Raw genomic sequence first — 15404 nt, 5'->3', positions numbered from 1 at the left:
ACCCAGGTTTTCTGATTCACCTCAGTTTTATTTTAGTTATCAAATCGGGAGTCATGTTTTCTGTGAATTGGTCTTTTTAAAAAATCGTTATTTCTCCGATGAATGTTGAGGACCTCCACGCTGAGAAACTTAAGGGTCGATGTCGGCGTTTTTTGGTAGCTCTCTGCGCTTCACGCCGTCAGCTTCATTCAAAATGTTACGTTGTAAGTGCCAAGGACTCGGGTGTAAGGTGGCCCGCTCAGAAATTCATTATTTGGGAACCTTCATTTATCTCAATCTGCTTTCAATCACTTGGATCTGATCAGAGGTCTAACATGAAATAGGAGTGCGTGCTATCATTTGCAAAATTCCCCTGTGTAGTCTTCACATGCCCTTGAAAATGCCAACATGCTTTCAAATCTGCGGGCCTCTAGCAGAGGGGTTGGCAAAGCCGTGGGCAAATTTAGCACACCACCTGTTTTCACACAGCCTCCTCGTTAAGCATGGCTTTCACATTGGGGTCAAAAAACATCTTTTTAATATTTCACGAAACATGAAAATCCTGCAAATTTCAGTATCCGTAAATAAAGTTTTGTGGCAACAGGGCCATACGAATTGGTTCACAGACTCCCTGGGGCCACTTATACACAGCAGCTGCTGAACTGAACGGTGCCTGCAAAGCCTAAACTATTTACTCTCTTTATAAAAAGAGTTCGCTGGGCCCTTCCTGCCCCAGTGCACCCATTCTCCCCCCTTCTCGCATTTAGGATTTGGATATTAGTTTCTGTAACAGAACGTATAAGTGAGCCTGCAAACTCATTTATTCTTTAAAAAGAACATGTTGGCCTCCGTACTCGGTAAAATAAATGACCTGCTGAAAAAGACAGGGAGTCCTCCGCACAAAAGCATGGCTCGGTGTTTGTTTACGTGACCCCAAGTGAAGCCTGCTTAGAAGGCTTTTGGCTGTTTAGGGGGGTTGCCGAGGTCCTGGACTTACTCTGAGGGCCGTTCTTACTCTCTGGTATCACCTGTTACTAATAAGCTAACAACAGTAAAAATGTAGCGGAGGCCAGGGTTACACCATGGGCTTGGGGTGGGGCTACATCCAGGAGAGCTTTCTGGGGCACTTGAGTCCTGGGTGCCAGGAGCTTTCAAACACCTTGAGGTAGACCTCTTTGTAGGGTGACTGGATGTGGCTGACCTCATTCGCTTCATGTCTGCCTCGCACCCACCTTCCAGACGTGCGCTCATACACACAGGTCCGTGCTCTTTCCTCCATAAGCCATACTTCACCGAGTTCCCCTCTGTGTCCCTTTCAAGAGAGCATCTTGCTGAACTGTGTTCTTTTGGGTCGCCTCCCTCCTAACATCTGTCTTATCCAATAGAAGAACCCCAGAACATGTGCTCTTTCTCCGCCCAGCTCCACCTTTGGAAGCCCAAATTATGCCTCTCCCAGAGCTCAGTGTTGACATAAGACCAGTGACCTAACATTTGGTGGGCTCCCCCATTGAACACCATTGTTCTGCGCAGTTACTGACAATTGTCCCTTTTGCTCAGCTCTGTCCCATTTTGGAAAATGAATTAAGTGGGCCCCCTAACTACAGAAAGGAATGAAGAAATCAGGGCTGTGTTCAGTTGGTGCAAACCTGAGGACACAGAGCTACTGATAGAGGGGTCTTGTTATATTCAGCCGGACACAGCAACAGTCCCACCATTCACATTTTCCTTGAGCTTGTCTAGCCTGTTCATGGAAAACTACTCAGGTGGTATTCTGTTGGAAGCTTCATCTTCCCTCATGGAAATTATGAGCCTCTCTCCCAGTCACTGATTTTGTTTGGGCTGTTCTATGGGCTGCACCACTGTTCCGATAGGCATCTGCTATTTTATTATCTTAAAAAGACACATTAATTTAACTGTACGTGCTAGAGAAAAGCCACCCTGTAAATTCTGTCCAAGTAAATAGAATTCTAGAAGAATCCTGAAAAAATAATCCCTAAGCAGATAGGTAGACAGATGTAAACATTCACATCAGTAGCTATCTAGCTCTTGCATTCTGAGCATTCTTGCTTTGGTTCTGACTTCTGGGAACGGTTCTACACTTTTCCTGTACGTTTGTAGTTCAGGGAATCAAGGGGTCGTGGGGCAAACGTCTTGTTTTCCCAAGGTGGCAACCCGTTCTTTGCTTAGCTCCTTGATTAAGAAAGAACATAAATCTACACAGAAAATACTATCAAGGAGTAAAAAAGTTTGTGTGAGGGCAATAGCTGGGTGTGGAGAAGATCCTGAAGTTCCTTATTGAAGCCATACAATGTTTTGTGGGGTTACCTTCTGAGATACACTCCAACATGTGTGAGGAAGTCACTACTCTAAGCTTTTGTGTTATTAAGATGTCATTTTAAGTATTCGGTTACAGCACTATGTTTGCGCCTCATCTAATCACAATGCCTCGGTAGTTTGCTCCCTTAGAAACATTTAGACATGCACAGACTAATCTTTTATATATTTGAAAGTTTTTCTACCATGTATTGGATTGCTCAGAATCAAGTATTAGACTCTGTTTTGGTAAATAAATAAATAATTTCTCCCTAAATAGCGTGGATTAATAATATAAAGATATGTAACACCACCATATAAAATATATATATATATATATATATATATAGCCTCTCTGTATAATTCAGAAATAAAAATTGATTCCACAAGTCATGGGCTTTCTTTTCTCTGTGTCAGCGAGAGTCCTTCTCTAGCTTCACTTCTGCCGAAGACTTAAGTGGATGTCGGTCTAGCTTGGCACTTGGTACTTGAGGACAGAACTACCTTTGGCTTTTGTGGTTACTTGATTTTTGTCAATTTCTCCTTTCTCTGTCCTTTGCTGTTTGGGGGCATGTATTTAATTTAAAATCAAAATATAGTAAGTGGCATTTTATTTTTAGTTTTGGGTTTCCCCCACATACACACTTACACAGCCTTCAAGCAAAATCAGACTTGGGAATTAGCCCCTGTGCCTTTAAAAAAAAAAAATTAATAAACAGATCTGTACCCCTGCCTCTCCAGAAGTGGTCGGAGTAATCAAAGGAGCAGCTGCTCTACAGGAAGTGAGACATTGCACGTTCTCACGATCTAGGAATGAGTCCTGGTGGATATTGCCCCCTACCCAGTGAAGGTAAGAGGACAAGAGAAGACAGAGAAGTGATTATGGTCAAATGAAGGGCATGATGCTGCAAGGTTAACTATTCTATTCGTCTCCCCCTTTCCCTAACTATGGTAGTGGGAACTGGAGGCAGGCTAGGAGTCCAACACTAGGGAAGAGGATGGGTAGAAATGTGGTGAATATACTCTGTGGCATACTCTACAGCTGTTAGAAAGCAACAAACTACACGTCCATCAAGCCACACTTACAGGGTAGAGTGGAAAAAGAAAGAAAACCTCAATACAACTCAAAAATCTCAGTAGGGTCATTTATGTAACTTCTAAACCTATACATGCAGACACCAATGCTATGTATTATACAAGACTCATCCCTATGTAGGGATTTAGCACACTCGTTAGAGTACCGGGTGGCGCTAGGAGTGGGGATCCAGGATGAAGTTGGGAGCCTCATTAAAAAACAAAATCAAAAAGACTATGTTATGGGTTGAAGTTAAAAGCAAATAAAATAATATGTTAAGCTTTCAGCCCCAGATCATAGAAAAGCTGTGTCGAGGCGTGTCAAGGCGCGTCAAGGCGCATCAAGTCTCCCAAGGAACTGTTTCTTCCACAGCCTCTCTTGCACTTGCACCGTCTCCCTGTGTGGGCAGTGACCGTGTGCTTGCCAAAAGCCACCCCAGGTTTCATCACCCTGGACTGTCACAGAGAGTTTAACTGAGCTGGGACCTTTGGGTTGTACATACCACTCCTCACCCTGCTGTGGGCTTTACAGAGCAAAGAGACTGCTTTGTGAGGCCAGTTTTCCTCCAGAGTTTCACTCACATTCACCCGAAATAAATCTCTTGGGCCAGGCAAAATTATTTTTTTGATCTGTGACCATTTTAATGATAACTTAGATGGCAGACACTAATCACTGCCAAGTACTATCTGTCTAGCCTTACCGCTTGTAAGCAACCTGCACCCTTGATGCTTGATCATGACCCTCTTGTGAAAAGGCTTCCTCCTTAGATCGGTGAACTATAAATTCCCATTTTTGCCTGTATTCGTTATCCATTGCTACAAAACAAATTATAGTCGATTCTCTTTATTTGAGGTAGTTATGTCCTATAAAGTCACTGAGGACGCTGGTTTAGCAAATGCTGACCCACTGCTCCTCAGTTACAGGGTTAGGTTCCTGTGAGCCGCTGATCATATTGTTTCCATGAACTGATCAACACATAACCTTATTCAATGTGTGTTTCTGTATACGTACACTTTAATATATATTGTTGCTTCATTAACATTGAATTCGTAGTCAACAGCCTGAATATAACTCATGCCTGAATGAAGCTTATCTGGTACATGAATTTTCTCCATACGGAGAAATTCCTGTGTTTAGGAACACTAGCATTTCTGCTCTATTCTTGGGGACCGTTTTCAACAGTGAAATCACCAACAAAAATGCACAAAACACGGCACTAAATTGAGCATGAAAAGGACACTTGTTTACTGTATGAGACCGAAACAAGAAGCAGAACCTCTCCTTGTTTGACCTCAGCTGGGAAAGTGCACATCAGGCAACTCAAATTTTTCACTATTTTGGACATGTCCACAAATGACCATGAAAGCACCATGAGTATTGATTTTGAGGTTACACATAAGTCTGAGTGAATAGGTGATTTTGCAGTGTGGAATCCTTGAATAATGAACATCCACTGTATGCCAAAATTCAGCGACCTAAAACAGCACGTGTTATTATTTCAGTTTCTGTGGGTTAGAAATCCAGATACGTCTTAGCTGGTCCTCCACACCAAAGTCCCACCGTCTGCAATCACAGTGTGGGCCCAAGGCTCGGGCAAGGTTCAACTGGGACAGAATCTGCTTCCATCTTAGTTCACCTGATTGTTGGCAGGGTTCAGTGTCTCTAAGGTTGTTGGACTAAGGCGTTTATCCTTTGATGGCTGTTAACTGGAAGCTGCCCTTAGTTCTTTGACTCTTGGTCCTCTCCAATATGACAGCTTGCTTCATTGAAACCAGTAAGGATCTACCAGCAAGGTGGAAGTTACCATTGTTTGTAACTTAATCACCAAAGTGATGTTGTGTCACTTTTGCTGTATTCTATGGGTTAGAAGCAAATTACTAGATCCAGCCCACACTCAAGGGGAGAGCATTACACAAGGGTATGCATAACAAGAGGTGGGATCATTGGATACCATCTTAGAAGTTGCCCTATCATATCCCTCAAGCCTTCTGCAAATGCCTCTTTGATCTCCTCTGTCTCTTCTCATCTACAAGTAATTATATATCTCGATGTTTCTCTTTTCTTCCTTTTTTTCTGCCATCTTCCCATGACTTCAAGTAACACGTCTCTTCAGATTATTCAAATCCTGGTTTCAACCCCAGCCTCCAGACTCCTACAATCATTTTCTCACTTGGTCTCCGTGCCCACTGCAATCCCTGAGGGGAAAAAAATTTAATGATCTCCCTTCTCTGACCTGATTGAGACCATTTTCTCTACCATCCAATTGCCACTGGAATCACGTATACTGGGATTTAAATCCTGGTTCTGCTCACCAGCTGGATTACTTTGGGCTAGTTACTTCTTTGAGCTCTAGTTTGCTCATTTTTTTAAAATGTGGATAAAACGCTCATCTTACATGGTTATGTAAGAGTTAAATGGGATTTAAATGCCCAGGGAAGCCATTCAATAAATACTAGTTCTCTTCCCCACCCTCTTTTTTTCTTCATCTTTCCACATACCCCCCCCCTTTTCTCTGTTAATGTTCCAACTTCTCCAAATCCACCGCCAACCCCACCTTTAGTTTCTGTCAACTATGTCAGCATCTTGTTTCCTATCCCACCCCCTCTTCCAAATAGATTAATTCTCCTTAATCCTTCCTTCTCTTCTCCCAGAGCTATTTTACTCCATCTCTTTTACTCCTCCCCTAGCTCATTCCCAGCTTTCATTTCCTGTTTTTGCTTGGTTTACCTCTGATTTTTACTATTTGGAAACAACCTCAAATTTGCAAGAACAGTAGAAGAAATTACTTTTCCTCAAACACTTGAGAGTAAGTTGTCTACATAACACCTCATCACCCCCAAATGTTTGGTGTGTTTCCTACAAACAAGGGCATTTTCCTAACCCAACACAGCTATTCAAACCAGGAAGTTAACACTGAAACATGACTACCGCTGAATCCACACACGCCATTCAAGTTTTACCTGTTGTCTCGATAAATGTCCTTTATAGCAAAAGGATCCAGTTCAGAATCACACGTGGCATTTTGTCATGTCTCTCTAGTCTCCTTCAGTCTGGAACTATTTTTCAGCTTCTCTCTTTCACTATAGGACTGTTCTCCTACAATCCTGTCGAAGGCAGGAGATGGAAACACACAAATATGTGGAATTCATGGCAAAGTAAACATCAAAGAGAAGACAGGTACAGCGCCAGGGATGTATAAACATGACACCAAGAGATATCAGTGGCCACCATCAGAAAGATTCAGATGTGCAAGGACCGTTGATCCTGTGTTGAGGTCCCAGTGCTGTTACTAACCAACCGTGTCATCATGAGTATGTCACATTAAGCATTAAGCTTCTCCCAAAATGTTATTTGTGCTTGTGTTTAGGTGGTGATACCAGGAGATGCTGTTTTTCTTCCTCTTCTTGCCTTCTACTATTCAGTATCTTTCAATTTAAAAAAAAGTGGTCATGAATTACTTCTAATGATGGCAAAGAACCAATATGAACTATACAGACTTTATTTGCTGATAAGAAAATTGTTCTTAATACATTTGACATTTAATAACCTATTATTTCTCTATAGGCTCAAATACTATGCCTGTGCCTGTAAGTATCAAATCAAGAAAGCAACAAACTCAGTCAATTGCTATACTCTCTACCCCAACGTTTTGTCCCTGAGACTCTCTGAGAAGAGGAGGTCACTATGGGGCCCCTGGCTCCTAAAGGCATGTACATAATAGCTCTGGACAGTAGACCAGACTCATAAGCTCAACCAGCTGTATTTCTCTGAGCTCTGACCAAGCCTAAAGTTTCTGACCACAAGCCTCTCCTTCTCCCTGTTCCACTCCTTTCTCCCATGCTGGAGAGGGCAAGAATAATTGATTATGCTGAAATAGAAAGCAAGTCCCTCTCAAAGAGCTGTCTGCTTCTCATTTTTCTTCTAGTTGATACAGTTTGGGACAGAAAGACCTAGAGGCTGGCTTACAGAAATGTGAGTTTAATGGACTCACCTGTGGAAGAATAAAGAAAGATAGAGTTGGAGGACTGATGTGGTCTACCTGTTTCATGTCAAAGTGAGTCTTCAAGCTCAAGCTCATTAGGGGAGGTGGGAGACATCAAGGGCCAGCCTTCCAAAAGTGCAGCTTTCTCTAAGGTCATGGGGAATGTCAATCTTCCCAAGTCACTCCTGAGGAACACTGGAATAACTGATGGGATCTGAAGAAAAAAGTAGCGTCCCCCGCAGTCCTCACCTTTAGTATGCCTTTTGACCACTAGATGACTTGGAAATTAGAAGTCGCTTAAGATACCAGTAAGGGAAACACAAATAGAAACTCTTGCTATGTTTCTAATTTGAATTTTCCCCCAAGTACATATTTTAAAGAATTTTAATATAACATGTGGTTGTCATAAAATTTTCAGACAAAGACATGTTTAAAGGAAAGTCCCTTTGTATCAGTCATTTATTGCTGTTGAAAATGAAGCCCAAATTGGGTGGCTATTTGAATAATAACACTCATTCATTTTGCCCACTCACCTATAATTTGCTCAGGACTTTGTAGGGCTGACTCATCTCTGTTCTGCACAGCATCTGCCTGAGCAGCTTGGCGGGGGGGGCTGGAGGATCCAGGTTCAAGTCTGACTAACCCGGATGGCAAGTTGTTTGAAATATTCGGCAAATTTAAAGCTACAATTTTCCCGAGGATACATATTATCCAGGTGGTTTTAAAGGAAAATGAGGATTGTAAATAAAAGGAACAAAGTAGCTGACTCACACTTCCTAAAATACAGTTTTTGAAAAGTTAAAAATGTGACTTTCACACAAATATAAAATGAACGTATCAAAGACATACTCCAACCATTAATGAATTACGTTAAGTGAGATTTGTAGACCGGTGAAGTGGATGAAAAGCAGGGTTATACAGAGTATATCAGGAATGATCACATGAATTTGCTAATAGCTGTGTATAATCAGTATACTATCCAATAAGGCAATAAAATGCAATGTTTGGAGTGATCATTTCTACTACTGGAAATCAATTGTGTCTTGATCGAATACTACGCATTTCTGGGGAAATTATCTCTGTTCCAAAAGAGCATTCCATTCCCCCATTGAGAGATTAGGACAGGGCTGTGTGGCCCAGTGGAGTCCACATGATAGTGAGATTTCGCAGAGACTTTGGCGAGAGCCTCCACATTCTCCGGGGCCCTTGAATCTGGAAGGCTTTGGGTCGGAACTTGCTGGCAGACATCCTGGCACCACACAGAGCCTGAAAAGGAAGAACGTGGAACAATGAAGACAAACATTGTGGGGGGAGCAGCATGCCGATGCCCCCGCTGCCCGATTTCAGCCCTAATCCCGGACTTCTCCATTATAGGCAATAGATTTCCCTTTTTTTTTTGGTTTGTTTAAGCGAGGTAAATGGATTCCTCACAATACAAGAAGTTTCTCGAGCCTTCGCTGCTTCTTCTGGGCTAGCCACCGAAACAGTCACTGCTCTGTGCTTCGATATTCCCTTCTATCGAAGGAGTAAACAATACCTACAAAGAGTCATAAAGATTAAATACATTATAAATATAAAATATTTTTACAATGCCAAGGTAAAGGAAACCTCATATACCTTAACTTTTCTAAATTAAATTCTTTCTAGCCCTCCATTTACTAGGATGAAAAGATTCCTCATACTAGTCGCTACTGAGGGCTCTTTTACTCTTTAGGGCTAAAAAAATGTCAAAAATTACCTAGGAAAGATTGTTTGGTCTTTGGTCTATCGTGGTTGCTACTGGGATGGTCACTGCCCAAGACCATGTGGTCCACTAAAGGCAGGTAGCTCCACAGCCTCTTGGCCATCTGGGGGATCTGGTGACTTGTGCCCAGCTCCTGAGATGAAGCAGTTTGATACTCAGTGTCCCCAGCAAACGCATCAGCTCACCCCATCAGAAGTCTTGCTTCTGCTCGGGGATCCGCATACAAGACATTAATGCGTGTGGATTCTTCTGCCCATTTTTCCTCAAGTCCCTGGAGCCACTGAAGTCTCAGGCAACTCCCTCTCTTTCAACCCAGTGACTCCATCTGCACACTCTTTGTTCTGTCTAAGGAACACCCAGTTATATTCACCTCCCACATAGAAGCCTAGATAGATCGTACCATGGATGCCGGGTAGCTTCTGACTTGGGCTGGGAAACACACACACACACACACGAATTAATAACTGGTGGTAGGCAGCCTCCAAGAGGACTCCCCATCATCTGCCTCCTGGTATTCACACTTTGTGTCATCCTCTCCCCTGGACTGGGGGCTTGGACCTTGTGACTCAGCCCTAAGAAGCAGAATACAGCACAAGGGAGAGAAGGACACCTCCAAAATTAGCCTCTCAAACAACAGTAACATCTCTCTTGTTTGCTTTCTCTCTCTTTCTCCCACACTGCTCTGAGGGTAGCCAGATGCTGTTCTGTGAGCAACCCCACAGAGAAACCCATGTGGCAAGGAACTGATAGCCAGAACCCCAGCCAGAAAGGACCCGAGGCTTGCCAAACGCCACATGAACGAGTTTGGAAGCAGAGAGATCGATCCTCCCCAAGATCTGCCTTGAGATGACTCTAACCCTGGCCAGAACCTTGGGTTCAGCCTTGTGAGGGACCCTGAGCCAACTAGGCAGCTGATTCCTGACCTACTGGAACTGTGAGAGAATAAATGTTACTTGTTTTAAGATGCTAAGATTTGGAATAATTCAGTATACAGCCACAACTAATAAACTGCCTTGAAGATCAGTAGCTCCGAATTTTCTGGAAAAGAGGGTAAAATTACCTTTTCCTCCTTTTGGAAGTCTTTTCTGGCAGGGAGTCGGAAACAGCAATAAATTGCTTAGTAAATTACTGTGTGACAAGCACAATTACCTGCAGCCATGTCAGTAGGTATAACAAGAATCTAGAGAGGGAAATCACCACCATCTGTCATTGACAGTCCAAACTCCCTTCCACAGTCCAGAACAGCCACACTCCCTACACTGCATGATAATCAGCGCCCTCCTTCCAGGGGAAGGAAGGAACAGAGTCTGATGCTCACAGGAACCATGGCGAGGCAGCTGCCCCGAGGCCCTAAAATGCCCCTTGGCCTTCCTAAAGAAACCCAAACCTGGGGCGCCTGGGTGGCCCAGTCGTTAAGCGTCTGCCTTCGGCTCAGGTCATGATCCCAGGGTCCTGGGATCGAGTCCCACATCGGGCTCCCTGTTCGGCGGGAAGCCTGCTTCTCCCTCTCCCACTCCCCCTGCTTGTGTTCCTGCTCTCGCTATCTCTCTCTCTGTCAAATAAATAAATAAAATCTTAAAAAAAAAAAAAAAAAAGAAACCCAAACCTGTTCCTTTGGCCACAAGAAACAAGCTGGTTTCACTTTGGGATTCCGGGGATAATGGAAAGTCCTCAAAGGCTAGAACTCCCTCCTCTACCAGGGGACCCTGCCCTAAACCTAGAGATTCTGGGGCAGTTTGGGGAATTAAAGCCTTCCATGAAGGGCGGCCTCCAGGAATAGGAGCCCCACACATAGCACCTGACACCAGGGAGTGATCTGCGGTCCAAGAAACTGGCCTCTGGGACTCTGTGTCGGTCTCCACCAGCAAGGTCTCAGTACATTCGTGCATAGTGTGCTCTAAAACTAGGTGTGGGGGTGGGGGGGCTTTGTGTGTGTAACCCCGGGGAGCCCCACTGCCTTTGTGTCCAATGTCAGCACCACCTTCCGACTCTGTATAAGACCGAATAACGGAGTCTGGATGGGTGCCACGCTGTGGGCCCTGGGTGTGGGCAGAACACATCTGAAAACATCTTCTAGTCAAATGTGCCCTGATCGCTCCATCTTTATTCAGCAAATGAGCTTTCCTGCTTTGGGGGACCCTCCTATTTTCCCTATGGGCAAGAGTGGGAAAAGGGGAGGAAAAGACAGCACTAGAAACAGAGCAGGACCCGGGCATTTCTCCTGGTTGCTGAACCTCTCTCGTCCCTTGGAACAGGTATCGTACTAGCATCTGGGTGTGGCAATCCTATCTGATGATGACTATGGAAAGAAGCAAAATTTGGGACCCGCTAATGACTTCCTGGAGGACCCGAGTCTCTGAGGTGTTTTAATGCACCACCTCACCTTTGGTGAGCCTCAGGAACATGAGGAAGATCACCAGCAGGGGAGTCACATACCTAATGGGTGGTAACTGAGTATCTCTTAACTTCACTTGGGAAAAATCTAATTAAATGTTGGTGGGGAGGCTTCCAACTTCCAGTCCAGCATGTAAGGAGCTTGGAAGTTGTCTTTCCTATCCACACAAGAAAAAAACAAAAAAACAAAAAAACCCAGCAACTCTTATATCCCATCGAACTAAGGTCATAGGACCAAGAGCTGCCCCTAAAATGGAGGTGACAGAGAGGCAGATACAGAGAATCCCACTTCTTGGAGCAGAAGCCTGGGAGCAGAGACCCCCAGGGAAACAGCACCAGGGTAGCAAGATCTAAACGGTGACTGGCACATTGCTGGAGGCTCGGTGTGGAGGAGTCTGAGAGTTAGAGATTCTAGGGGGTGGGCAGTCAGAGGGGGAACCCCGCCCCATCATGAGTTTTATATCCAGGAGCCCTACCAGATTCACAACGAAGATCAAAGAAAAGTTCCCTAGTGCTTCCAGCAAGGGGAAGGGAAAGTACCCAGAATAGTTTGTTCTTTACAAGATCTGCCCTCAAGAGAGCCTAACTTCCTGAGGTTTTGCCAGAGCCCGAGGGACCTGAAAGAGAGAAAATATCCAGCTCCGGCCCCTCCCCCACCAGCTTTCACGTCTCACCTGAGGGAGAAGACACTGTGAGGCGGAGACACACTGGGGAGGGCCACCACCCAGGGACACAGGCTCACTGAAGCCTGGGACCTAATCATACGCTCGCAGAGCCCTTCCTCCTTCCCCACACCTCACCATCCTATCCGTAGGGTTCCTATGTCACAGGGGAATACAACAGAAAGAACTACACGTCTCAGACAATATTTAACAAGTCTCTAGGGAAATCCCCAAAACAGCAGGGGTGACACAAAGTGCCAGAGGAAGTTGCCTCTGACACGTACAGTCACATCAAGCGGCAAACGCAGCCCGATGCCTCGCCGAAAGCGTTTTATGTCTCCTGTAAAACCTCCCACTAAAGACCCGTTTTTCTTTTTTTTTTTTTATTCTTATGTTAATCCCCATACATTACATCATTAGTTTTAGATGAAGTGTTCCATGATTCATTGTTTGTGCATAACACCCAGTGCTCCATGCAGAATGTGCCCTCCTCAATACCCACCACCAGGCTAACCCATCCTCCCACCCCCCTCCCCTCTAGAACCCTGTTTGTTTTTCAGAGTCCATCGTCTCTCATGGTTCGTCTACCCCTCCGATTTCCCCCGCTTCGTTCTTCCCCTCCCGCTACTTCTTCTTCTTCTTCTTTTTTTTTTTCTTAACATATATTGCATTATTTGTTTCAGAGGTACAGATCTGAGATTCAACAGTCTTGCACAATTCACAGCGCTTACCAGAGCACATACCCTCCCCAGTGTCTATCACCCAGTCACCCCATCCTTCCCACCCCACCCCCCACTCCAGCAACCCTCAGTTTGTTTCCTGAGATTAAGAATTCCTCATACCAGTGAGGTCATATGATACATGTCTTTCTCTGTTTGACTTATTTCGCTCAACATAATACCCTCCAGTTCCATCCACGTCGTTGCAAATGGCAAGATCTCATTCCTTTTGAAGGCTGCATAATATTCCATTGTATATATATACCACATCTTCTTTATCCATTCATCTGTCGATGGACATCTTGGCTCTTTCCACAGTTTGGCTATTGTGGACATTGCTGCTATAAACATCGGGGTGCACGTACCCCTTCGGGTCCCTACATTTGTATCTTTGGGGTAAATACCCAGTAGTGCAATTGCTGAGTCATAGGGTAGCTCTATTTTCAACTTTTTGAGGAACCTCCATACAGTTTTCCAGAGTGGCTGCACCAGCTTGCATTCCCACCAACAGTGTAGGAGGGTTCCCCTTTCTCCGCATCCCCGCCAACATCTGTCGTTTCCTGACTTGTTAATTTTAGCCATTCTGACGGGTGTGAGGTGGTCTCTCATTGAGGTTTTGATTTGGATTTCCCTGATGCCGAGCGATATTGAGCACTTTTTCATGTGTCTGTTGGCCATTTGGATGTCTTCTTTGGAAAAATGTCTGTTCATGTCTTCTGCCCATTTCTTGATTGGATTCTTTGTTCTTTGGGTGTTGAGTTTGATGAGTTCTTTATAGATTTTGGATACTAGCCCTTTATCTGATATGTCATTTGCAAATATCTTCTCCCATTCTGTCGGTTGTCTTTTGGTTTTGTTGACTGTTTCCTTTGCTTTGCAAAAGCTTTTTATCTTGATGAAGTCCCAATAGTTCATTTTTGCCCTTGCTTCCCTTGCCTTTGGCGATGTTTCTAGGAAGAAGTTGCTTCGGCTGAGGTCAAAGAGGTTGCTGCCTGTGTTCTCCTTTAGGATTTTGGTGGACTCCTGTCTCACATTTAGGTCTTTCAACCATTTGGAGTCTATTTTTGTGTGTGGTGTAAGGAAATGGTCCAGTTTCATTCTTCTGCATGTGGCTGTCCAATTTTCCCAACACCATTTGTTGAAGAGATTGTCTTTGTTCCATTGGACATTCTTTCCTGCTTTGTCAAAGATGAGTTGACCATAGAGTTGAGGGTCCATTTCTGGGCTTTCTATTCTGTTCCATTGATCTATGTGTCTGTTTTTGTGCCAGTACCATGCTGTCTTGATGATGACAGCTTTGTAATAGAGCTGGAAGTCCGGAATTGTGATGCCGCCGGCTTTGCTTTTCTTTTTCAACATTCCTCTGGCTATGCAGGGTCTTTTCTGGTTCCATACAAATTTTAGGATGATTTGTTCCATTTCTTTGAAAAAAGTGGATGGTATTTTGATGGGGATTGCATTGAATGTGTAGATTGCTCTAGGTAGCATTGACATCTTCACAATATTTGTTCTTCCAATCCATGAGCATGGAACGTTTTTCCATTTCTTTGTGTCTTCCTCAATTTCTTTCCTGAGTATTTTATAGTTTTCTGAGTACAGATCCTTTGTCTCTTTGGTTAGATTTATTCCTAGGTATCTTATGGTTTTGGGTGCAATTGTAAATGGGATCGACTCTTTAATTTCTCTTTCTTCTGTCTTGTTGTTGGTGTACAGGAATGCCACTGACTTCTGTGCATTGATTTTATATCCTGCCACTTTACTGAATTCCTGTATGAGTTCTAGCAGTTTTGGGGTGGAGTCTTTTGGGTTTTCCACATAAAGTATCATATCATCTGCAAAGAGTAAGAGTTTCACTTCTTCCTTGCCAATTTGGATGCCTTTGATTTCTTTTAGTTGTCTGATTGCTGTGGCTAGGACTTCCAATACTATGTTGCATAGCAGTGGTGATAGTGGACATCCCTGCCGCGTTCCTGACCTTAGGGGGAAAGCTCTCAGTTTTTCCCCATTGAGAATGATATTCGCTGTGGGTTTTTCATAAATGGCTTTTATGATATTGAGGTATGTACCCTCGATCCCTATACTCTGAAGAGTTTTGATCAAGAAAGGATGCTGTACTTTGTCAAAAGCTTTTTCTGCATCTATTGAGAGGATCATATGATTCTTGTTCTTTCTTTTGTTAATGTATTGTATCACATTGATTGATTTGCGGATGTTGAACCAACCTTGCAGCCCAGGGATAAATCCCACTTGGTCATGGTGAATAATCCTTTTAATGTACTGTTGGATCCTATTGGCTAGTATTTTGGTGAGAATTTTTGCATCCATGTTCATCAGGGATATTGGTCTGTAATTCTCCTTTTTGATGGGGTCTTTGTCTGGTTTTGGGATCAAGGTAATGCTGGCCTCATAAAATGAGTTTGGAAGTTTTCCTTCCATTTCTATTTTTTGGAACAGTTTCAGAAGAATAGGTATTAATTCTTCTTGAAATGTTTGGTAGAATTCCCCTGGGAAGCCATCTGGCCCTGGGCTTTTGTTT

This window comes from Neomonachus schauinslandi, chromosome 13, assembly GCF_002201575.2.
Source record: "Neomonachus schauinslandi chromosome 13, ASM220157v2, whole genome shotgun sequence".
NCBI lineage: Eukaryota > Metazoa > Chordata > Mammalia > Carnivora > Phocidae > Neomonachus > Neomonachus schauinslandi.
This window is presented reverse-complemented; position numbering follows the sequence as displayed.